Source organism: Lutra lutra, chromosome 8 (assembly GCF_902655055.1).
Source record: "Lutra lutra chromosome 8, mLutLut1.2, whole genome shotgun sequence".
NCBI lineage: Eukaryota > Metazoa > Chordata > Mammalia > Carnivora > Mustelidae > Lutra > Lutra lutra.
Window position 1 is genome coordinate 118,364,657 of NC_062285.1, and position 26,130 is coordinate 118,390,786.

The 26,130-nt window shown below is 39.6% G+C and overlaps 1 protein-coding gene across 3 annotated transcripts in view; it reads right to left on the minus strand.

Moving 5' to 3' along the window:
• Positions 1 to 26,130, minus strand: part of CEP83 (centrosomal protein 83) — a 131,894-nt gene that overhangs the window by 87,127 nt on the left and 18,637 nt on the right. The window contains exon 2 of one of the 3 annotated variants that reach the window (XM_047740062.1): positions 15,477 to 15,527. The exons of the other annotated variants lie outside the window; for them this stretch is intronic. The gene's annotated coding sequence lies outside the window, so the exon portion shown is untranslated. The remainder of the gene's footprint in view (positions 1 to 15,476; positions 15,528 to 26,130) is intronic. 3 annotated transcript variants of the gene reach the window in all.

Sequence of the window (26,130 nt, forward strand, 5' to 3'; positions counted from 1 at the left end):
AAGAACCCAAATACATGGAGACTAAACAGCATCCTTCTAAAGAATGAATGGGTCAACCAGGAAATTAAAGAAGAATTGAAAAAATTCATGGAAACAAATGATAATGAAAACACAATGGTTCAAAATCTGTGGGACACAACAAAGGCAGTCCTGAGAGGAAAATATATAGCGGTACAAGCCTTTCTCAAGAAACAAGAAAGGTCTCAGGTACACAACCTAACCCTACACCTAAAAGAGCTGGAGAAAGAACAAGAAAGAAACCCTAAACCCAGCAGGAGAAGAGAAATCATAAAGATCAGAGCAGAAATCGATGAAATAGAAACCAAAAAAACAATAGAACAAATCAACAAAACTAGGAGCTGGTTCTTTGAAAGAATTAATAAGATCGATAAACCACTGGCCAGACTTATCAAAAAGAAAAGAGAAAGGACCCAAATAAATAAAATCATGAATGAAAGAGGAGAGATCACAACGAACACCAAAGAAATACAGACAATTATAAGAACATACTATGAGCAACTCTACGCCAACAAATTTGACAATCTGGAAGAAATGGATGCATTCCTAGAGACATATAAACTACCACAACTGAACCAGGAAGAAACAGAAAGCCTGAACAGACCCATAACCAGTAAGGAGATTGAAACAGTCATCAAAAATCTCCAAACAAACAAAAGCCCAGGGCCAGATGGCTTCCCAGGGGAATTCTACCAGACATTTAAAGAAGAACTAATTCCTATTCTCCTGAAACTGTTCCAAAAAATAGAAATGGAAGGAAAACTTCCACACTCATTTTATGAGGCCAGCATCACCTTGATCCCAAAACCAGACAAGGATCCCATCAAAAAAGAGAACTACAGACCAATATCCTTGATGAACACAGATGCAAAAATTCTCGCCAAAATACTAGCCAATAGGATTCAACAGTACATTAAAAGAATTATTCACCACGACCAAGTGGGATTTATTCCAGGGCTGCAAGGCTGGTTCAACATCCGCAAATCAATCAATGTGATACAACACATTAATAAAAGAAAGAACAAGAACCATATGATACTCTCCATAGATGCTGAAAAAGCATTTGACAAAGTACAGCATCCCTTCCTGATCAAAACTCTTCAAAGTGTAGGGATAGAGGGCACATACCTCAGTATTATCAAAGCCATCTATGAAAAACCCACCGCAAATATCATTCTCAATGGAGAAAAACTGAAAGCTTTTCCGCTAAGGTCAGGAACACGGCAGGGATGTCCGTTATCACCACTGCTATTCAACATAGTACTAGAAGTCCTAGCCTCAGCAATCAGACAACAAAAGGAAATTAAAGGCATCCAAATCGGCAAAGAAGAAGTCAAACTATCACTCTTCGCAGGTGATATGATACTATATGTGGAAAACCCAAAAGACTCCACTCCAAAACTGCTAGAACTTGTACAGGAATTCAGTAAAGTGTCAGGATATAAAATCAATGCACAGAAATCAGTTGCATTTCTCTACACCAACAACAAGACAGAAGAAAGAGAAATTAAGGAGGCCATCCCATTTACAATTGCACCCAAAACTATAAGATACCTAGGAATAAACCTAACCAAAGAGACTAAGAATCTATACACAGAAAACTATAAAGTACTCATGAAAGAAATTGAGGAAGACACAAAGAAATGGAAAAATGTTCCATGCTCCTGGATTGGAAGAATAAATATTGTGAAAATGTCTATGCTACCTAAAGCAATCTACACATTTAATGCAATTCCTATCAAAGTACCATCCATTTTTTTCAAAGAAATGGAGCAAATTATCCTAAAATTCATATGGAACCAGAAAAGACCTCGAATAGCCAAAGGAGTATTGAAAAAGAAAGCCAAAGTTGGTGGCATCACAATTCTGGACTTCAAGCTCTATTACAAAGCTGTCATCATCAAGACAGCATGGTCCTGGCACAAAAACAGACACATAAATCAATGGAACAGAATAGAGAGCCCAGAAGTGGACCCTCAACTCTATGGTCAACTCATCTTCGACAAAGCAGGAAAGAATGTCCAATGGAAAAAAGACAGCCTCTTCAATAAATGGTGTTGGGAAAATTGGACAGCCACATGCAGAAAAATGAAATTGGATCATTTCCTTACACCACACACGAAAATAGACTCAAAATGGATGAAGGACCTCAATGTGAGAAAGGAATCCATCAAAACCCTTGAGGAGAACACAGGCAGCAACCTCTTTGACCTCAGCCGCAGCAACATCTTCCTAGGAACATCGCCAAAGGCAAGGGAAGCAAGGACAAAAATGAACTATTGGGACTTCATCAAGATCAAAAGCTTTTGCCCAGCAAAGGAAACAGTTAACAAAACCAAAAGACAACTGACAGAATGGGAGAAGATATTTGCAAACGACATATCAGATAAAGGGCTAGTGTCCAAAATCTATATAGAACTTATCAAACTCAATACCCAAAGAACAAATAATCCAATCAAGAATGGGCAGAGGATATGAACAGACATTTCTGCAAGGAAGACATCCAGATGGCCAACAGACACATGAAAAAGTGCTCCACATCACTCAGCATCAGGGAAATACAAATCAAAACCACCATGAGATATCACCTCACACCAGTCAGAATGGCTAAAATGAACAAGTCAGGAAATGACAGATGCTGGCGAGGATGCGGAGAAAGGGGAACCCTCCTACACTGTTGGTGGCAATGCAAGCTGGTGCAACCACTCTGGAAAACAGCATGGAGGTTCCTCAAAATGTTGAAAATAGAACTACCCTATGACCCAGCAATTGCACTGCTGGGTATTTACCCTAAAGATACAAACGTAGTGATCCAAAGGGGCACGTGCACCCGAATGTTTATAGCAGCAATGTCTACAATAGCCAAACTATGGAAAGAACCTAGATGTCCATCAACAGACGAATGGATAAAGAAGATGTGGTATATATACACAATGGAATACTATGCAGCCATCAAAAGAAATGAAATCTTGCCATTTGCGACGACGTGGATGGAACTAGAGGGTATCATGCTTAGCGAAATAAGTCAATCGGAGAAAGACAACTATCATATGATCTCCCTGATATGAGGGAGAGGAGATGCAACATGGGGGGTTAAGGGGGTAGGAGAAGAGTAAATGAAACAAGATGGGATTGGGAGGGAGACAAACCATAAGTGACTCTTAATCTCACAAAACAAACTGAGGGTTGATGGGGGGAGGGGGGTTGAGTGGGGGGTGGAATTATGGACACTGGGGACAGTATGTGCTATGGTGAGTGCTGTGAAGTGTGTAAACCTGGTGATTCACAGACCTGTACCCCTGGGGATAAAAATATATGTTTATAACAAAATAAATAAAAAGTAGAAAAAAAAACATTATATTTTGTTATATGAATTTTACCACAAGATTAAAAAAAGAAAGAAAGAAAGAAAGAAACAGCAAACTGGGAACCGAAAGGCACCAATTTCGTGAAAGATGTATACAAAAAGAATATAGTCGGGGCACTTGGGGGTTGTAGTTGGCTAGGTATCAGACTCTTGGTTTCAGCTGAGGTCGTGATGTCAGGTCATTAGATTGAGCCCTACGTCGGGCTCCATGCAGCATCTGCTTAGGACTCTCCTTCCCTACCCACCACCCCTCACCCCGCCCAATCTCTTGCTCTCTCTCTCAATTAAAAAAAAAAGAAAAAATCTTTAATCAAAAAAAAGAAGAAACACTCTTGATTCTAAAATCTTCAGTGCCTTCCTTTCAAAACATGATCACAACAAGGATGTCCATTATCACAATTTCATTTGACACTGTACAAAAAAATGTGGAACAAAAGTATAAAAGGTAAAAATAATCGCAAAAGGAAATATAAAACTCTCCTTATATACAGATGTTCTAACTGTGTATGTAGAAAATCCAAAAGAACTTGTAGAGAAATCATTATAATTAATATGATTACTAGGTAGATGAAGATATAAAAAATTAATTGCATCTATGTATCAGCAACAAAATATTTTAAAGACATTCTTAACAGCATCAAAACACATCAAATGCCTAGGCAAAAGATGTGCAAACCATTTTACAGATACGATTGGAGAAACTAAAAAATACCTAGGTAAACAGATATGTACCATACGCTGGAAAATAATGTTCTAAAGATATAAATTCTCCCCCAAGCTGATGTATAGATGCAACACCAATCAATATATCCTAGCAAGTAGGTGTGTGTGTGCACATGTGTGTGCAGGGATGTGTGTGTGTGCATGTGAAATTAAGCACACTGATTCAGAAATTTACATGGAAATGCAAAGGCCAGAAACATTTTTAAAGAACAGCAGAAACAATTTTAAAAAACAAGATGGGAGGACTTAACCTACTGGATATCAAGACATTTTAAATCTACAGTAAATAAGCTGGTATGGCATTGAATTAATTATAGACAAAGAAATCAACAGATCAGAATACAGCCCAGAAACACATCCACCCATGTAAGATATTTAAAACCACAGGCAGTTTTGCTCATCAGCGAAGAAACAGAAGTCTGCAATAAAAGGTACTGGGACAACCAGATCACTTTATGTAAACAAACAAACAAACAAACAAACAAACCAACCTGGGCCCAACTTTGCAATACACACTAAAATTAACCGTGGTTGGACTGAAGCTTTAAACATGAAAAAGCAAAATAACAAAGCTAGAGAGTATTTTCAATAACTCAGGGCAGGGAAAAAAAACAAAGAAAGCTAAAAGGCAATTCCCTGTAAAAGAAGACTGAGCAACTTTCCTTTGTTGACGGGCCATGTGTATTTTGTGAAATGTGTATTTGAACCTTTTGCCCAATTATTTTTATTGAGCTGTTTACATATTCATGTATACATATTACATATTCATTAAAGTGACAATGAGAAAACCTTTTGTGAAATGTGTATTTGAACCTTTTGCCCAATTATTTTTATTCAGCTGTTTACATATTCATGTATACATATTACATATTCATTAAAGTGACAATGAGAAAACCAAAAAGACTAACAATAACACATTTAAAGAAGATGGGAAGCAAAAAGCTATGGTGTAAACTGGCATGTCCATGTTAGAAAAAAATGAGCATTATCTACTTAAGATTTGTATATACCATGACTCAACAATTCCTCTACTTGAAATATACTCAACTGAAATGTGAGTACAAGTACACCAAGAGATTTTTGTTGTAATATTACTGTTAATAACAGTAGTATTCCCAAAAGAAACCTAGAAAAAAACCAAATGTCCATTAAAACAGATGATGACACAAACTGTGGCACAATGAAACCAGCACTATACGGCAATGAAAAGAACCTACATATATATTCTACACAGGTGAACATCAAACACAGATTGTGCAAATGAAAGAAGCCAGGCACAAAAGCATATAAAATTATTCTAAACATAAAGTGCAGAAAAAATTAAAAAGAGGCAAAACTCTAGTATTTAGTGGATACATGCTTAGGTTTGTTTAGGTTGTAAAACTATAAAGAGAGAAAATTATTAACATAAGAGTCAGGATAGTATAACCTGAGAAAGGCTGGCAGTGTTCTACTTCTTAATACTCATGGTTACATGGGGGTTTACTTTGTAAATCATTCAAAAGGACAGTTTCTGTACACTTTTCTGCTTTTTATAATTCAGGTTTGTTTGTTGTTGTTTTTTTAGATTTTTTTTTTCATTTATTTGATAGACAGATCACAAGTAGGCAGAGAGGCAGGCAGAGAGAGAGAGGAGGAGGATGCAGGCTCCCTGCTGAGCAGAGAGCCCGATGCGGAACTTGACCCCTGAGCCGAAGGCAGAGGATTCAACCACTGAGCCACCCAGGCGCCCCAGGTTGGTTTGTTTTTCTTAAAGCATTCAGAATTTGGAATTCTAAAATTCAAAGTTTTAAATTTTTATTCAAAAATTGGGCTCAGTATCATCAAGATTCCTGGTCTTTTTCATTGAAAATGAGTACAGAAAACCTCCTTTAAGAGGGAAATAGGAGGCCTGGAAGGGAGAGATCTCACACACCACCACTCACTGTTGTTTATAAACCCCAATGGGAAGAAGCTTACTTTACTACTTCAGCAGAAGGAAACAAGATCTTCTCCTTCCAGCAACACACCAACCAATGAGAACTACAACTCAGCCACTGAAAAGCTACCACAACCCCAAACTCTCAAATCCTTCCTTTCCTGTATAAAAGAATGCTCCTCTCCTTTGTTCTCTGGGCTTGCTTATGAACTTGGGATATAGTTTCTATATACCAAATTGCATTTGGGGGTATTTCCTCTGCTATTCCTGAATAAACTCTTTTTGCTAGTGAAATAACTGGATATTTTATGTTTAAAGTTGACACCATACTTCTGCCAGCACATCCTGTAAGCTTAATTTTCCTTATGGTTGTAAAGCTATCACAACTTCAGACATCACATGGATACAGAAAACAGACCATTTAATCCATCAGTTCTCCTAGGTTTAGTCTTTTTGTTTTCAAGGTAAAATTTACATTTAATAAAATACACAAGTTTAAATATATAATTCCATGAGCTCACAAAGAATCCAAGAGTATTCTACTGTTTAAGTATCATATTTTTACCCATTTTCTTACTGATGGGCATTTGGATTATTTCTGGTTATTATGAATATTAATTACAAATAAATCTACTAGGAACATTCTTGTACAAAACTTTTTGTGGACATGTCTTCAGTTGGAGAGGGAGTAAAAATATAAGTGTAAGTAATTGTTGCATCATGGAGTGTATGCTTATAAGAAACTGACAAATTTTTTTCCATTGTGGCTATACTATTTTCTGTTTCAACCAAAAACATGAGAGTTGTTTGCTCCACATTTTTGCCAAAATTTTGCCAAAAACTGTGTTGCCAGTTGTTAGAAGACAAACAAGACATCTGGGGAAGATGGCAAAGTATGAGGACTCATAGCTCACCCTGTCCCACAAATACAGAAACAACCATAAAACGAATAACAAAATGGCAATAAGTACATACCTATCAATAATTACTTTATAAGTAAATAGACTAACCGCTCCAATCAAAAGACACAGGGTGATGAAATGGATTAAAAAAACAAGACCCATCTATCTGCTGCCTACAAGAGACTAATTTCAGACTTAAAGATACCAGAGATTTAAAATGAAGGGATGGAGAAGCATTTATCATGTAAATGGATGTGAGGAGAAATACCAGAGGAGAAGTATTTCCATCAGACAAAAGAGACTTTGAAACAAAGACTAACAAGAGACAAAGAAAAACAGTATATAATCATAAAGGGGACAACCCAACAAGATATAACAATTGTAAATATTTATAAGCCCAACATGGGAGCACTCAAATACATTAAAACACTTAATAACAAATAGAAAAGAAGTAATGTATAGTAATACAGCAAGAGTAGGGGATTTTAACAACCCAGTTACACCAACGGTCATATCATCCAAAGAGAAAATCGACAAGGAAATGGAGACTTTGAATGACACACTGGACCACATGGATAAATTCAGATATACTCAGAACGTTCAACCATGAAACAGCAGAATACATGTTTTTTCCAAGTGCACATTCTCTAGAACAGAACATTTTCCAGAACAGGTCACATATTATAATAAAATAAGTCTCAACAAATTAAAAAAGATTAAAGTCATATCAGGCATCTTTTCTGTCTACAATACTATGAAAAAATAAAACCACCACAAGAAAAAATCTGGAGACAGCACAAATACATGGAAATTAAATAACATGCTACTAAACAACGGGTCAACCAAGAATTCAAGGAGAAAATAAAGAAAAAAAGAAAAAATAGAGAACTAATGAAAAAGAAAAAAATGATCTAAAATCTTTGGGATGCAGCAAAAGCTGTTCTACGTTTTGGGAGCCTAAGAGCTGTAGACTGCACTTCACTCACAGTTTCCACCGTGCCCAGAGTCCGTCCTTGTTCTACCTTCTTTCCTCAGATAGGGGAAGACTGGGAAGACACTGCCACGAATGGGTGTCCACCTGAAGCAGTTTCACTAAACACTGACCTTCCTATGGTCACCGGTTGGATGTCCGTGACTATGGCCCTGTACGCAATTCTTCATCGTTTCAACACACTCAGTTCCAATGGCTTTCACGTTTTGACAATCTCAAAACTGTCACGAGTCCGTCCTAAAGCACATTTCCCTCACGACATTTGAAGCATTTCAGACAGACAGTTTGGATGACCACAGGTCATGCTCTGCCAATCTATGTTTTGGAAGCTTAAGAACCAAAGCCTGCACTTAACTTACCGTATCTAATGTTCCCAGAGTCCTTCCTTGTTCGATCATTTTTCTACTGGCAAAACACTACAACATGTGGTTGTCCCCCTGAAGAAGTTCCACTAAACACAGGCCTTCCTAAGGCCACATGTATGGACGTCCGAGACTAAGGCCCTGTACACGACATCAATATAGGCCTACCACAAGAAGGAAGAAAAGTCTCAAATAACACAGTCTTACACCTAAAGGAGCTAGAAAAAGAACAAAACCCAAACTGAGTAGAAGGAATGGCTTAATAAAGGTTAGAGCAGAAATAAAGAAAACAGAAACTAAAAAAACAATACATCAATGAAACCAGGAGCCAGTTCAATGAAAAGATCAAGAAAACTGATGAACCTTTAGCCACTCTCATAAAAAAAGGTAAAAGAATCAAAGAGGACTCAAATAAACAAAATAAAAAATGAAAGGGGATAAATAACAAGGGACACCACAGAAATACAAACAGTTGTAAGAGAATATTATAAAAAAATTATGTGCTAACAAATGGACAACCTAAAAGAAACTGGTAAATTCCTAGAAACATGTAACCTCCTAAAACTGAATTAGGAAGAAAGAGAAAATTTGAAAAACCAATTACCTGTGTGTACCTGTTGTGATGAACACCAGTGATGTATGGAAGTGCTGAACCACTATACTCTATACCTGAAACTAATACCATATTGTATGTTAACTGGAACTCATATAAAACTTCTTAAAAATTAAAAAATACCGTCTTTTTTAAAAAGTTCACCAGTTTCTTTTTACTTTCTTTAAATTCCAGTGTAGTTAACATACAGTGTTATATTAGGTTCAGTATATAATACAGTAAGTCAATAATTTTACATATTACTCTTTGTTCATCAAGGTAAATGTACTCTTAATCCCCTTCACCTGTTTCATCCATTCCCCCTCAGTCTCCAACTCTGGTAACAATCTGTTTGCTTTCCATAGTTCAGAGTCTTTTTTTTTTTTTTTTGGTTGGCCTTTTTAAATTTTTCTTTTGTTCATTTGCTTTGTTTCTTAAATTCCACATATGAGTAAAATCATATGGTTTTTTCTCTTTCTCTGACCTACTTCACTTAGCTTTATATCCTCTAAATCCATCTATGTTGTTGCAAATGGCAAGCTTTCTTTCTTTTTATGGCTGAATGATATTCCACTGATTATATAGTTTATAGATAGATAGATGTTCCATTGTGTATATGGTTAGCTTTACTCCTAGATACCTGTTTTTGGTACAATCGTAAATGGGATTGATTCCTTAATTTCTCTTTCTGCTGCTTCATCATTGGTGTATAGAAATGTAACAGATTTCTGTACATTGATTTTGTATCATGCAACTTTACTGAACTCATTTATCAGGTTAGCAGTTTTTTGGTGAACTTTTTCAGGTTTTCTATATATAGCATCATGTGCATCTGCAAATAATGAAAGTTTTACTACTTCCTTGCCGATTTAGATGCCTTTTATTTATTTTGTTCTCTGACTTCTGTGGCTAGAACTCCCACTACTATGTTGAATAAAAGTTGTGATAGTGGACATCCCTATCTAAGAGAAACAAAATTTTCAAGAGTTTATTTGAGCATCTACGTCAATTTCAATCAGACAGTGCCAGAGTGAAAGTGGTTAGAAGCACACCACCAAAAGGAGTGAGTGATTTTTATACAGAAAATATGGAAGTAAAGGAAGGAAATTACGTGATGAATATACAGCTTAAAGAGTTGCCTTAATCAAGAAAGCTTAGTTGGCTGTGATTAGTTGTTCTTAAGATTCATTTTCTTGAATTCGAGTGCATGGATTCTGACTTAGGCTCTGGTTTGGTTACAAAGGCTAACGGAATTAGAGCCACCTCAGCCCAAGAGTGTCCTCGTTTAATTACTTTAACAGTCTTTTTAATTTTAGCCATTCTAAGGGATGTACAGTGATTTACATCATGGCTGTAATTTGCGTTTCCCTGAAGTACTTCCCGCCCCCCACTCCCATATTTAATGACCAAAGATCTTCTCAATCTAGGAAAAGATCTGTGCTTTAAAAATGCGAAATAAGTCAATGAGAAAGACAACTATCATATGATCTCCCTGATATGAGGGAGAGGAGATGCAACATGGCGGGTTAAGGGGGTAGGAGAAGAGTAAATGAAACAAGATGGAATTGGGAGGGAGACAAACCATAAGTGACTCTTAATCTCACAAAACAAACTGAGGGTTGATGTGGGGAGGGAGGTTGGGAGGGGGGGGTGGGATTATGGACATTGGGGAGGGTATGTGCTATGGTGAGTGCTGTGAAGTGTGTAAACCTGGCGATTCACAGACCTGTACCCCTGGGGATAAAAATATATTATATGTTTATAAAAAATAAAATTAAAAAATAAATAAATAAAATAAAATAAAATAAAAATGTTTGCAACAAAGAACGTTTACTTTGCAACTGGTAAAATAATAGTGATTTCTTTACTAGAAACAAATACAAATTTAAAATTTATCTCATGCACTACTTGTAGCTTCCTGAGCACATACTGCTGTTTTTTACCTCCATGTCTTTGGACATACTAATTTCCTCATCCGGAAGGCCTTTTCTTATCCCTCCGTAATCTGTTCTAGTGAATTCCTCATCAGCCTTCAAAACCCTGTTGAGGAACACATAACTTCCTCCATGAAGTACTTCCTTACTTTCCCAAACATAATTAGGTAACCATTCTGTCTTCTATCCTATATTTAGTATACATAACACATGCAGTATAACTTCCAGGGCAAGAAACAGGTCTTACGGGGCGCCTGGGTGGCTCAGTGGATTAAGCCGCTGCCTTCGGCTCAGGTCGTGATCTCAGAGTCCTGGGATCGAGCCCCACATCAGGCTCTCTGCTCAGCAGGGAGTCTGCTTCCTCCTCTCTCTCTGCCTGCCTCTCTGCCTGCTTGTGATCTCTCTCTGTCAAATAAATAAATAAAATCTTTAAAAAAAAAAAAAAAAAGAAAGAAACAGGTCTTACTCATCTTTATAACCCCACACCTAAAACAAACACAGGCACATATTAGCTCAAAAATATCAAAATAATCATGTTATATATAAATAATTATACAATATAATATATAATTATATATTATATAAGTTAAATATATAATATATAATTAAATATAAATAATTATGTTAAATGAAATATATAATTAAATATAAATAATTATGTTAAGTATAAAAAAATTATGTTCACCATTCTAACACTGCTTTAGGTCCAAAAACTTTTACATCCACTTCCGTAACTGTGGCTTCCAGACTGTAGCGGGCTGAATGCTGGCCCAGAGGAAGAAATGTCACTTCCTAATCTCTGTAATCTAAGGATATTATCTTATATAGCAATAGATGTGATTAAATTAAGGATTTAAAAGGAGGTGTTTATCTTGGGTATGGGTGGGCCCTAAATGTAATCATATGTATCCTTCTAAGAGTGAGGCAGAGGAAGTTTTGAGACTGAAGAGGTGGCAGCAATGTGACCAAAAAGGCAGAGATGCTGCCCCAAGCTAAGGTATGCTCAGAGCTGTAAGAAGCTGGAGGGAAATGATTCTTAGAGCCTTTGGAGAAAGTACAGCCCTTGATTTCAGTCTTCTGGTCACCAAGCTGTGAAAGAATAAATTTTTATTGTTCTAAGCCCAGTCAGTATCTGTTCCAACAGCTACAGGTAACTAATACACTGGCTTCCTTTTCATTCTATTATTCCCAAAAACATAATTTTATCAAAATTTTAAATTCCTACCATAATTAGGCTTTTCTGATTTCAATCAGTCAACATACAGGTATAAATTACAAAACATAAAAATGTTATTGGGCACTCAAACGATATAATAAAAGAAACCACTCTTATTGTACAGAGTTTACCAAATGAACTCACAACGCAAATTTTTAAAAGTATGTGGTTAAAACAAACTTTTAAAAAAGAAAGGTCAGGGTGCCTGAGTGGCTCAGCCAGTTAAGGGTCTGCCTTTGGCTCAGGTCCTAATCCTAGAGTCCAGAGGCCAAGGATAGAGTTCACAGCAGGCACCAGGAGTCTGCTAATCCCTCTGACCCTCTTCCCTTTTGTGCTTTCTCTCTCTTAGCTCACACTCATTCTCAAATAAATAAACTCTTTACAAAGAAAGGAAAGATGGGAGAGAGGGAGGGAGATTGGCTGGTTAAACAGATTGCTTTGATCAGCCTGTTAATCAAGGAGCACTTATTAAATGAACTAGTCTCTGTGAAAGTTTTTTTTTTAAAGACTCAGCACAAACCCTCTCCTAATACCTCATCTTCCTCACCTTGCAGCTCTTACTATCATATAACCATACCCACTTGTCCTTCCTATCACTTCTTTTGACTAGTCCCAGCTCTACAGACTTACCTATGACATTTTCTTTGCACAGGGGCTGTATTTCTTAAGCAGTGGTACAATGTCTGTCCCAAAGGATGGAAACTCAAAATATTCTAAAAGCACAGCTGCTGATACTCAAGGAAAGCTTCCAAAACACACTCCATTAAAAAGCACATGCTATGCTTCTGAACATTTTAAAACATTGTTTTAAATACTACATGCCCCTAAAGTGATTGTTGTTTTTTAAAAACATTAGAAGTCTAAGGAGAACTGCATCAGGCTTACATTTCACTCACAACAAAACGTTAGAAATCAATGCCTTTGAAATCCAGAAAGAATATTACAACAGTCACCGAAACAGCCTTTGGATAGCCATCCCAGGATGTCTTGTATACCAAAAAATGTCACAACTTGACACGCTGCCAAAACCTCAAGTGCAGCTGGGAAGAGACCCTTCAAAACCCTGGTAAGGTGCCAGGCCCTTAGAATGTAATTGTGACTTAGAATGAAACAGGAGGGCAAGGAAAGAGGAAGGGAAGAAGATATGTATTAGAGTGGTTAGCAATCAGCCACCAACCACTCTGAATTAAAATGTTATTTTATTCTTATAATTGCATTGTCTGCCTCTGCACAGCTTAATTCATACAAAAGAATTCTAGAAAATAGGATATAGTAACCAGTCAACCTCAAACACTTAGAAATAAGTTACAAAAGTCTCTGAAAAGTTGTGATCGGAAAAACAAAGATGACTGTTGCCTAAACCATACTTCAAACTCATTTTAATGTTTCTTAGTGTAGGCTCTCTTAAACATAACATGGGACTTTCCAAACGATTTATCAGTACTTACTACGTTTGTGCAAGTTGTAGAGGCTTCTTTGCTAATAGGCCCATATACCTGAAACACATAAAGCTACCATACAGCTTGTAATACAAAATGAAGCCCTTCTATTGATCTGACAACATATCCTGGGAATTATTTGTTTTTTAAATAAATCTGAATTATTTCCATGAGCTTTATGCCTTAGTATGAAAAGTTAAATAAAAGAAAAAAATTGAAAAAAGAAAAAAAAATTGATGAGTTCAAATGTTATTTTTGCTCAAGTTAACACAAACATTCTCTTTTCCATCCCTGAGGATCTACCAGAAAGTATAAAATTTTTCAGAACCAGAAAAGGGAAATACATAAAAGTCATTCTCAAGACACAGGTTGATTTTAAAACCTTATCTTATAAAAAAAAAAATGCAATTAAACAATCAGTATTTATTGAGTGGAGAGGTCACCACACCATATTTACTGAGTGATCCACTTATACTAAGAGAGCTCTAAGGGGCATACAGAAATAAGCAGACCATCAAGTCAAGCAGACTTAGCAAGGAAGGCTTGCCCATATTAAGAGTATTACAGACGAGGGGCGCCTGGGTGGCTCAGTGGGTTAAGCCGCTGCCTTCGGCTCAGGTCATGATCTCAGGGTCCTGGGATCGAGTCCCGCATGGGCTCTCTGCTCAGCAGGGAGCCTGCTTCCCTCTCTCTCTCTCTCTCTGCCTGCCTCTCTGCCTACTTGTGATCTCTCTCTGTCAAATAAATAAATAAAATCTTAAAAAAAAAAAAGTATTACAGACGTTTTCTAAGTGTCTGTTAAATGCTAGACAATGTTAGGTATAGGGATGCAGTAATAAATAAATGAAAATCCTTGCCCTCAATGAGTTCATGTTGGTCAGTGAAACATACATGTTAACCTATAACTGTTGACTGAACAAGGGTAAGAGAAAATTTTACTATTTATTAAATACTTTTTTTTTTAAAGATTTTATTTATTTGATGTAGAGAGAGAGAGAGAGATCACGACTAGGCAGAGAGAAAGGGGGAAGCAGGCTCCCTGCTGAGTGGAGAGCCCGATGTGGGGCTCGATCCCAGGACCCTAAGATCATGACCTGAGCTGAAGGCAGAGGCTTAATCCACTGAGCCACCCAGGCACCCCTTATTAAATACTTTTTGTACTTAAAATTTTTTTGCCATGTACATATATTACCAATTCTAAGTAATATATAAATTTGGAAAGTTTATAAAGTATAAAGCAATGTAATGTATTTATAGATGGCAGGGAAGAGAGGCCTAATTCTGCTAAAGAAGCTGTCAAGGAAGACTTCACAAAGAGGGTAATCCTGAGATAAAGAAAGAAGCAGAGAAGAAATATCCAGTAAGGAAGGCATGGAGATGGAAGACAACTTTGTGGGTAGGGAATAAAGGGGTGGGGAGCAGACAAGCCTGCAGAGGTAGGGCAGGGCCTTGAAGGCAATGCAATGTGCACTGACTCGAGTTTATCCTCGGGTCTCAAACAGCCAATGAAAGGTTTTAAGCTTGTGGGTGGGTGAGGGACAGTATAGGGTGGTTTCAGATTTGTACTTAAGAAAAATAACTAGGTTATCCAAGGTTTGTAGAATAAACTGGGGAGGTGTGGAGGGGAGAGCTTAAGAGAAAAGAAGATGAAAAGGCTGGGAAAGTAATGATAAAGATCTGAACTGAAATACCGGCAGCAAGCAGTCAACAGGGAATGGTCCTGAAAATAAATTTAGAGGTAGAAGTAAAAGAAATTAGTAGTTAGATATCGATACCCCCTCCCTCAAAAAATAAAATAAAATAAAAACTATTTTAATATTAGTTAAAAGACCAATCAGAAAATCAGAAAAGCAAAAGCAACAGCAAAATGGAATCCAGTTAAAGTGGAAGAAAGGTTGTTTCAAAGATTACAAGCATTAATCCTCCATATGAAAAAAGAATCAAGCAAGGAACCTTTGCAAAAGCATCTTAGTAAACGCAAATACCATCATAGTACAACACTCAAAATATCTACCTTTCTTCCATAGGGATTTCACCAGCAGAGGGATAAACACTAAAGCTTGCTCTGTCAGGAACAAAGACATAAGATAAGTATTTTGTTCTTTAAATGTCCACCTCCTGTAACTCCTCCTCATTCTTTCCTTCAAACAATCATCTCTATAGCAACATACTCTTAAGAAATTCGTGGGTGGAAAGCATATGTTTTTGCAAAAATATGTGAACTCAAGAACACGACTACTCTATTTTTCCCTTTAATATAAGAGATTCACAATACACCCTAACTGCAAAATAAAGATAACCGCAAAATATGGAACAAAAAAATTGACTTAACAATACAAGGAAATGTAAAAATTGGTATTGCACACACTTACATGGAAATTCTTTTTATAGGTTACAATGACACCTTGTGGTAAGGCTTTTTAAACAACAACTTACCTTGGAAAATATTTTTAAACCAGAAATAAAATAAAATTGGTTTGGAAAATAGCAGAGACCAAGATCATATGCTGAGGTGGAATTAACATGTCACATAATCCATTTGGAAAAATAAGGTAACGGAGGCTCTTTAAAAATTAAAAATAGAACTACTATATTATCCAGCAATTCCATTCTTGCTATTTACCAGAAGAAAATGAAAATGCAAACCTGGAAAGATAAAAGCACCCTGACATGTGCTGTAGCATTATTTACAATGGCCGAGATACAGGAACAACCTAAGTATCCATGAACAAATGAATGGAGAAGAAAAGTGATACAGACACACAAAAACACACAATGGAATATTATTCAGCCATTAAAAAAGAAAGAAATCTTGCCCTTTGTGATAACATGGAAGGACCGTGAGGGTATTATGTTAAGTGAAGTAAGTCAGAGGTAAATAAGTGAATAAGTAAAATAAGTGCCCCTCCACCCGACACACAAAACACCCCAAGCACAAAGACTGGTGGCTACCAGAGGCAGGAGATGAAGGTTGGGAAAAAATGAATGACCTGTTTTTATTGTTTAAATAAACTGAATTTTTAAAAAAAAGAAATGAAGGGGCGCCTGTTTGGCTCAGTTGATAGAGCATGTGACTCCTGATCTCAGGGTTCTGAGTTCAAGCCCCTTGTCGGGTACAGATACTATTTAACAAAATAAAATCTAAAAATAAAGAAAAGAAAATTAAGGACAAAAAAAAAAATCAAACTTTAAATAACATCATATTAAGGGCACCTGGGTGGCTCATTGGGTTAAAGTCTCTGCCTTCGGCTCCGGTTATGATCCCAGGGTCCTGGGATCAGGCCCCACGTTGGGCTCTCTGCTCAGCAGGGAGCCTGCTTCCTCCTCTCTCTCTCTCTCTCTCTCTCTGCCTGCCTCTCTTCCTACTTGTGATCTCTATCTGTCAAATAAATAAATAAAATCATAAAAAAATAACATATTATATAGGGTAAAGCACCTTACAAACTATAAAGTATTATACTATTCTTTTCAATTAAGCTAAAATTAGTAGTGTAAGTTTTTTTTTAATGATGCAAAAATAAACTACTTTTGAAATCTGGGGCAATCCCTTTACATGACAATACTGACCGACATATGGTTTATGAACTATGAAAACAATTTTGTCATTACTCCTATCTTCTCAATTGATAATACATTAAAAATTTCAATCTTGATTAACCCAATTAACAGAACTTATAATCATCTTTCATCAAGAGTTGGTTTACTAAACCATGCTAAACACTAGCAAACATAAAGAAAGGTTATTAACACCCTTTGCACACAATCACCTTTATGAATCTCCAAAATATTCTTCTCCCTCAGCACCTACAGTACCATGATCACCTCCTATCTCTTTGATCTCTCTCCTTTATTTGTTCCCTTTCTCTCAGTCTCTATGAGAATCTCTGATCCACTGATGCATCTCTATAAGAAAAGTCAAGTTTTCTCTGACTGCTTCATTTTTTACACCTATTTGAATGACACTCAAATTTACACCCACATTCCTAACGCAGCTCATAACTCCCACTCTAATCACATGTCCCATCCACAACGGAAGCTCAACATAAGAATTAAATTTATTAACTTCAAATTTCCATATGCCTCCTTTAAAAAAAATTACCACTATCCTCCCCTTATTTCTTAGTACACAACTCATTCCCCGACTCCTGTTAGTAATAAATTATTAATCTTGCCGATTCTTCTTCGTTTGTCTCTTGATTTTAATCATTCTTCTTCATTTCTAGAGCCATCACCCTCTAGAGCAAAACTGCAAATATTTTACACTTGATTTAAGAGAAGCCTCCTAAACCTGTGCCAGATTTTGGTCTTTCCTCCTCCTTATATAACCTACAAATATCCACCAGGACAATCCTTCTCATACACTGTGTCCATTACTATAATTGCACTTTTATAATCCTCCTATTGTTTACTGGATCAAAGCTAAACTTCTCAAACTCAAAACCTTGGATCAGCCAACTCCCCCCTCCAAAAGCAAACATTTCATTTTGCTGCCTCCCAACACTCCTTTGCTAGAGTCTATTAAGTTTGCTTCAAACAGTCCCTCATACACGTCGCTTACTCTTACCTTCACAACGGTGTTCAAATAGTTATGCCAAATTAAAATACCTTCTTAAATCTCTTCAATTAATCCACAAATCAAGGTCAGACTCAACCTGAAACCCTACCGTCTAAACAATCAAGAAACTACTTTCAGGGCTTAGAGTTACTCTAAAAGTAAACATAAATAGCTTCTCCCTGTCTTTCTGCTCCACTGATTTCTGCCTTCCTTGCGCTTACTTCAGAATATTTATTCTGCATTCTATCACATCTGCACTTTTCCCCACTAGTGCTTTATAATTATGTAAACTATCTTTTTAAAGAAACTGTAAGTTTAAAGAAACTGTAAGTACCTCAAAGGAAAGAGTATAATCTTCTGCTTTTTGGGTCATCTTCCTAACTCCCAGTTCCAGTAAAATTAGTTAACGGGGAGGCATCTGGGTGGCTCAGTCGGTTAAGTGTGTGCCTTCGGCTCAAGCCATGATCCCAGGGTCCTGGGAATGAGCCATGCAGGGGGTCCTTGCTCAAAAAGGGGCCTGCTTTACCTTTCCCTCTGCCTCCCCTCCTTTTGTTTGTGCTCTGTCAAATAAATAAAATATTCTTTTAAAAATTAGTAAATGAGGGATGCCTGGGTGGCTCAGTGGGTTAAAGCCTCTGCCTTCCACTCAGGTCATGATCTCAGGGTCCTGAGATCAAGCCCTGCATCGGGCTCTCTGCTCAGCAGGGAGTCTTCTCCACCACCACTGCCCCCTCCCCCGCCTGCCTCTCTGCCTACTTCTGATATCTGTTCGTCAAATAAATAAATAAAATCTTTTTTAAAAAATTAGTTAATGACAAAAGCAAACCACAAAATTCCTTTGATGTGAATCCTACTTTCCGACAGGCTTACAATATAATTTCAGAGATGGGGAAGAATGTCACCAAGAACACTGTTTGCTAATCAATTATGCATGCCTTAAAACAATTATCCATCAAGATATTTCAGCTGAAAAAAATTCTGGGGACAGTATGGTAATCAAAAGCCTTAAAAATGAACATATCCTTTGACCTAGCACTTCCACATGTAGGAATTAATTCTAAGAAACTAATCAGGTATGCGTACCAACATTTGTGTTGAGGGATCACCTTCATTTATCATTCTGTGAATATTTACTGAGTACATCCCAAGGGCCAGCTAGAAGTGGAAGACACCCTGCCTTCACGGTGCTTACATCAGCATGCTATTTATTACAGGAAAATGGGATTTTTTTTAAAAGCATGTTTAATAGTAAATTATATCATATGCATGGATCAGATAGTAACCTGATTGTTAAGATACTGTTAAGATGTTAATTTCTCCCAAAATCAATGCAATGCCATTCAAAATCCCAGAAAACATTATAGAAATTAATGAACTAATATTAAAATTCACAAGGAGGGATGCCTGGGTGGCAGTCAGTTAAGCATCTGCCTTTGCCTCAGGTCATGATGCCAGGGACCTAGAATGGAGCCCCACATCGGGCTCCCTGCTCAGTTGGGAGTCTGCTTCTCTCCCTCCCTCTGCTGCTCCCCTGCTTGTGCTCACTCTCTCTGTCTAATAAACAAATAAAATCTTTTTTAAAATAAATTAAATTAAATTCTTAAAAAACCCATGCAGAAACACAAAGAACCTAGGATAGCCAAAAGAACAAAGTTGGAGAACAAGCACTACCTGATTTCATGACTTACTAAATGCAACAAAAATCAAAACTGCGTAGCATTCACATCAGCAGACACATAAATTCATTAAAAAAGAGAGTGAAGTTCAGAAATAGATTCAAACATATATGGCCAACTGATTTTTGACAAAAATGCAGTCAGTTCAACAGAGCCAGGAAAGTCAGGGAAACAAATCAGGGAAAAAAGGGAAAGCCAGGGAACAAATCATCCTTGCACAACTGCCTATCTATATGCAAAAAATGAATTTCAAGTTGTACCTTGCACCATACACAAAAATTGACTCAAGATGTATATGTAAATACAAAACTATAAAATTCTTAGAGAAAACATAGAAAAAATCATTTTAATCATGGGTTAGGTAAAAGTTTCTTTAAATTGGTTAGTTATTATTAAAATTAACAAGTTAATTTTAAATCAAAATTCAGAACTTGTGTATTTAAAGGACACCACAATGCAAACGAAGATAAGCAAGACTGGAGGAATAATTTATCAATCATATAAAGGGCTTACATTCAGAATACATAAAGAATTCTGAAAACCAAATAAGAAAATAATTCAATTTAACCAAAAAAATGGCCAAAAAATTTGAACACTTTGTCAAAGACAATACACAAATGGTTACATAAACATTTGAAAAGATGTTAAATATCAACAGTTATTAGTGAAATACAAACTAAGAACACCATGTAATACTACTATACACCTATGAAAATGTTAAAACTTAAAAGATTGATCTTATAAAGTATGGACCAGAATGTAGAAGAACTGAAACTTTTATAAACTACTGGTGGAAATGTAAAATGGGAAAATCATTTGATAAATTTTTGAGAAAATGTCAGATATTTGCCACATAATCTAGCCATTTCATGTATAAATATTCACCCAAGAGAAATCCGAGTATATCCGTATGAAGACTTCTACACAAATGTTTGTAGCAGCTTTTTTTCTGAGACTCAAACGTGGGTTCATCAAGACACGAATGGATAGGGAGACAGTCCAAGATGGCAGAGGAGCAGGAGACCTTAGTATCATCTGGTCCCAGGAATTCAGCTAGATGGCTCTCACATCATTCTGAACACCTGCAAAATCAACTGGAGATCAAAGAAAATAGCTGCAACACTACAAATAGAAAAGTGACCACTTTCTGCAAGGTAGGACGTGCACGGAAGTGAATCCAAGGCGATACATGGGAAGATGTCAAGGGGGTGGGCATCCTCCATCAGCCGGCTACCAACAAGTGACACAGCAGCAGAACACAGAATTGGAACTTTTAGAAATCTGCTCCAGTGAGGGATGTTGCTCAGGCAGCTAAGAAGGGGGCAGAACCCTCGCTGGGACAGTGTGGTCTCAGGATACTCAGGGTCACAGGAAGACTGGGGGTGCCTGACTGCAGCAGAGCTCCAGGCAACAGAGAAGGGAAGCCAGCTGCAGAGTAAGCCGAGCAGTGGGCTTTCAACTCCAGTTGCCACAAACTGCAAACCACAGCACATCAGGCCACTGCTCTTCCAGCAGAGGCCCAACAAGCCCCAGAACCAGCAAGAACCCCCTTCCTCCCCTGGGTGGGGGCGGGGGGGTGGAAGCACACTGCGGGAGTCTGCAGGATTTGGAGACTGCACGGAAAGCCTTCAGGGAATAAAACCCACACCAAGCAAACGGGAGCAGATTACTCAGCCTGGCCCTTAGCAAAGGCAATACAATTCTGCCTAGAGCAAAGACAATCAATGCAACAGGGCCCTCCCCAGAAGATCAGCACCAACATCCAGCCAAGACCAAGTTTACTGATCAATGAGAACTGCAAAACTCCAGCCCTAGGAGAATACAACACATAGAACTCATGGCTTTTTTTCTCATGATTCCTTAGTATTTATTTCAACATTAATTTTTTTTTTGTCTTCTTTCCCTTTTCAAACAATTTATCAACTCCTTTTTAAAATCTTTTTTAATTTTAATTTTCACACTTATACTCTATCCCTTTATTATATTTAATCTTACTGTTTTACAAGTTTTCCTTTCTTTACAATTTTGGGATACAGTTTCTTCAAAAAGACCAAAATGATAAGGGAAAAATCTGTGTTCTAAGATGTCTGACCAAGTTAGCAAAGGAGTCCTTGCTTCTGCCCCAGGGCTCTTCCAGGTTCTTCTCCCTAACCTATTCCCATGCATGCCAAAAGTACCAAGTATGCAGAGAAATGGAAGGGTATAAATTACCCATTTTGTCTGTGCTCGAGAGATCATTCTCCTCTGAGCTTGCCGGTGTTAAATAAACCTCCAATCCTCCAAGGTCTCCAAATGCCACTTGGTTCTTCTGCCAGGATCCATTCCAGGTTCCCTCATACTTGATTCCCCGACCGGGAAACCCTACCGTTGGCCCATTGTTGCCACCGGTTTGGGGGCAATGGTGGGGCAGTAACGGAATGAGGGATCATAAGGGAGAAGGCGTGCCCTACTTAATCTTCAGCAGTCTCCCACCTGATCGCCTCAGTCCAGCCCTGCTCCACTGTTCCTGCCAGACTTGGTAGGTGAGGACCTGGTGGACCTGGTCCTGACATCAGATTCCAGTAAGGCCTGGGGTCCCAGGACCCAGTCAGGCCCACCCATCGGGTGGAAGGGGAGACTGATCACATCCCAGAGACCTCTGATGAGAGGTCTCACAGGTAAGAACTCCTGGGGTGGGAGGTCCCTCAGGTCAGGAACCACCCCCGCTCCAAAAAGAGTGGACAGGAAAGAATTTCCAAAAGGAAAGAAATTCCACAGGTCAGGGCCTCCTGGGGCGGGGGGTGGGGGGGGGTTGTAATAACTTCTGGAGTGAATGTGCAATTTGACCTGGCTTATCAGATAGAATAATGCTGTGGCTCCACAGGCAGGCACCCTTTGGGTCCCCAGAAGCCTACAGAGCCCAAGTAGGGCCTAACCTGTTTCCATGGTGACCTCATAATGTCTAAGGCAAGCCCCTTCCAGACGCCAGTCCAGGGATTATACAGACTCGCTATGGCCAAGAGGGTCTCCTACAGGAGGGCATACAGGTGGGCATCAGACTGGTGTCTCCTTTGGAGGGACACCAACCCTTTGTCTGTCTCCATGCCACCACACATTGGAAACATCACCATGGGATCAGGGCAGAGCAAACCTACGGTCCTAGAAACAATGATCAAAAATTTCAAGAATGGGTTTTTAGGAGACTATAGAGTTAGATGCATCCTGGCAAGCTCAGAACCCTATGTGAGTTAGAGTGGCCTACCTTTGATGTTGGATGCCTTCAGAAGGGACACTGGATGTCCCAACAGGTCCCAACAGTCTGTCAAGTACGGCGAGTTGTAACCAGGGACCCAGGACATCCTGACCAGTTCCCATACATCGACTCCTGGCTGGAAATTACCCAGACCCTTCCCCCTTGGGAGCTGTTCGCTTGCAACAGATAGGAACAGGCTAGGGTCTTAGTTGCCGCATCTAAGTGGCCCAAAGAGGGGCGCCTGGGTGGCTCAGTGGGTTAGGCTTCTGCCTTTGGCTCAGGTCATGATCTCGGGGTACTGGGATCAAGCCCCGCATCAGGTTCTCTGCTCAGCAGGGAGCCTGCTTCCCCCTCTCTCTCTGCCTGCTGCTCTGCCTACTTGTGATCTCTCTCTGCCAAATAAATAAAATCTTAAAAAAAAAAGAAAAAGAAATCCTTATTAAATAAATAAATAAGTGGCCCAAAGAGAACCGACAGAAGTCCCAGCCTCAACAGATCTTAGCCGGAGGTCCTGATGATGAACTTATCTTGCTCTGTACGAACCCCCAAGCCCATCTGCACCAGACCCTTCGGTTCCAGACAATACACCACCACCAGTCTCTCGGACACCCTCAGATCCAGAGAGTCCACCAGTGCCCCCAGGCCCAAAGTATGATTTTCTCCAGGACCAGCAGCCAGACTGTGCCCCAGATGCAAGTGCCCTCCAGATGCTGGTATGGGAGGCACAGGAACCTGAAAGGCGTGACAAAGACAGGACGGTCCAACCTGGACATTTCATGATGTACTGTCAACCTTTCTCCACCACTGACCTCCTCAACTGGAAGCACAAAACCCCTTCTTACTTTGAAAAGCCACAAGCTATGATAGACCTTATGGAATCCCTTTTCCAGACCCACTGGCCAGCCTGGGAGGACTGCCAACAGTTACTGTGCACCCTGTTCAACATGGAGGAAAGAAGAATAATGAGAGGAGCACAACAGTACCTAGAGGAATGCGCACCAGTGGGAGTTATCAACCCTGCTGCCTGGGCTAGAACAGCAGCACCTGAGGAGCACCCCACATGGGGCTTCACCAAGGATGAAGGACAGGCCCACGTCCACCGATACCAAGAAGCCCTCCTCCAGGGAACCCAAGCAGCAGCAAAGAAACCACAAACATGGCCAAGTATCCACGGTCACTCAACAACCAGGGGAGTCCCCCTGGGACTACTACGAAAGACTGTGTGAAGCCTATCAGGTGTACACTCCGTTCAGCCCCAAGGCACGGGACAGCCAACAAACGGTAAACCCCTCCTTCGTGGCTCAGGTTGCCCCAGACATCAGGAAGAAACTCCAGAAACTGGAGGGATTTGCAGGGATGAACATCACCCAGCTAACAGAGGCTGCTGATAACTTCTTCATGAACAGGGAGGTCACAGCCGAGAGGGAAGCCGAAAAGAAAATGAAGAAAAAAGTCAGCTTCCTCTCCTCGTCCCTGAGGGAAAAGGACAATACAAAGGTGGGAAGGCTCCCACCACTGAAAGGGGGGAAGCCCAGAACCCCCTTGCCAAAAGACCAATGTGCCTGCTGTAAGGAAAAGGGACAATGGAAAAACAAATGTCCCAACAAAGGAAAGGCTCTAAAGCCCAGCCACTACAAGGAAGAACCCCAAGAAGAGAACCTCATAGGCCTGGCAGAAGTAGGGAACCGGGCTCATTCCTCCTTGGCCCCCATGAGCCCATGGTCAGAATGAAAGTAGGAGGCCAATCAATGACTTTCATGGTTGACACTGGGACCAAACACTCTGTTGTCCCCTCCTTGGTGGCCCTCTTCAGCACAAGAACTACAACTACCCTTGCGGCCACCGGGATGAAAACAATACAGCAACCTTTCTGCCAAGCACAACAATGTGAACTCAGGGGTCACAAGGTCCTACATGAGTTACTTTATTTGCCTGATTGCCCCATCCTCCTCCTGGGCAGAGACATAACTCTCCAAGCTCAGGGCTCAAATAACTTTTGAACCCACCGGGCATACTAGCCTCTGATTAAACCCAAGACAAGAAGAGGCGGGTCTTTGGTACTAGCGACCACCATGCCAAGAGAAGAAGAATGAAAGCTATTTTGTGCTCAGGCACAAGTGAACAGCCCGCCAGAATTCAGACTTGGAAATTCCTGAGGGCTGCAGGATTCTGCCACATCTGGATCCCTGGGTTCTCAGCAATAGCGAAAACTCTCTGACTTTGTAGGAGGTCCAGATCGCAAACTCCCTGCCCGGACTGAGGAAGCAGAAGCTTCCTTCACTGAGATGAAGACTGCTCTGGGGCAGGCTCCAGCTCTGGCCCTACCAGATGGAGAAAAACCCTTCAAATCTCTTTGTACTTGAGAAAGAAAAGATAGCGCTCGGGGTACTCACCCTGGCAACGGCCAGTTGCATATCTGTCAAAGAACCTGGACCCTGTGGTAGCAGGATGGCCACTGTGTCTCAGGGCGCTTGCAGCCACACTCCAACTCATCAAGGAGGCCAACAAGCTCACCCTGGGACAAGAATTTAACGTCAAAGTCCCTCATGAGCACACAGGGGCACCGCTTTCTTTCCAACTCTCGGCTAGCACAATACCAAGGGTGCCTCTGCCAAAACCCACAGGTCAGCCTCGAGACAGTCAGGACATTAAACCCAGCAACCTTTCTCCCCACGGAAGATGGGAAGCCAACCTGTGACTAATCCAAGGTAACTGATGAAGTCCATGCAAGCCATCCAGATCTACGGGATCAAGCCATAAAGAACCCAGAGCTCACGCTATTTGGGGATGGAAGCTGTTACCTAAAAGAGGGTGCCCGGAAAGTGGATTATGCAGTGACCACAACCACTGAAGTACTAGAAGCTCAGGCATTAACTGCTGGATGGTCAGCACAACGGGCTGAACTGTATGCCTTAGTCCGAGCCCTCACCCTCAGGGAAGCAATCAAGTCAACATCTACACTGACTCCTCGTCTGCCTTCACTACTGTGCACATGCATGGGGCCATCTCTAAGGAAAGGGGCCTCCTTACTGCCACAGGGAAAGCTATCAAAAACAAGGAGATACTAAAACTCCTCAAAGCTGTCTGGCTTCCAAAGGAAGCAGCAATCCTGCACTGTAAGGGACACCAGAAAGGAGATGACCCCAGAGCACGAGGAAATCGTCTGGCAGATGAAGCGGCCAAGACTGCAGCCAGTAGGGACAAA